Genomic DNA, 1,009 nt, shown 5'->3' with positions numbered 1-1,009 from the left:
AATACTTCTTTACTTGAAAGCAAGCTATGTGGATGGTTGCTTCACTAAGTGACTGGCTGGTTAACTGGATAAATAGTTAAATGTCTATATAGCTAAATGGTTAGCCAGTTGAACAACTTGCTAACTGGCTTTATCTTACTTGATTAAGCATGCTTTTGAGGACGCATGTATCAGTTGCAAAGACTTGGATAATTTTCATACTGGAAACCTAAACGTCCTATCGCATATTATTTCTACACGAACTAGTGTGTCGTTTGAAGATTATTCTGGAATGTTCGTCGACTGTAAAGGGGCGCTGACGAGAACGAGGAAACACGAGGGCTTGGAATGATGTGTACATTTGCTCTTGTATATCCAAAAGCGTACATGGACGTATGCAAGGATCTAGCGATGTTTCCGTTTGGTAATTTGCATCTGAAACATACGCAAGTATGTACGAGAGGACTAAATTGTTAAATGTACATTAGCACGCGTGTGTAGAGGCATATACATGTGAACACAGGGCCCTGTTATTATGCTGATTTTGGCTTAAGTTTACATACGATCCTATTCAAGTTTAACTGCACTTTTAACGCTTTAATGTGTGCTTATGTGTAACAACGTAATCTTATATATGAGGTAAGCTGTAGGAATTTCTGAAAAGCATTAGCATTCTATACGAAGCCCAGTCCAGTACGGATACCTATGCGCAAACTGTACTTCTCTGAAATGATTTTACATCAGACAGTTTGTTTATGTGGAGTAACAGCAAAGTTAAAGCATTCGTAGGTGTGCATGTAGCATATGTAAACCATCCAACGTGGGTGTGCGCTAGTGTATTCGCAGTTGGGAATTAGGAGAGCAGTTTAGATCACTAATTGTGTTGACTCTCGATCTCGCAGCATGTTTAATTCTCAGTGGTGAATGTTGCTCGCCGTAGTAGAGAGGAAGAAAGGGAGATCTGGAAGGAGAAAGGAAACGGGAGAGATAAACGGATGGGCAGAGAGCTACCAGCCAGTATATCGTTACT

The sequence above is a fragment of the Penaeus monodon genome, chromosome 29, assembly GCF_015228065.2.
Source record: "Penaeus monodon isolate SGIC_2016 chromosome 29, NSTDA_Pmon_1, whole genome shotgun sequence".
In the NCBI taxonomy this organism is placed as follows: Eukaryota; Metazoa; Arthropoda; class Malacostraca; order Decapoda; family Penaeidae; genus Penaeus; species Penaeus monodon.
Note: the sequence above shows the minus strand (reverse complement) of the source record.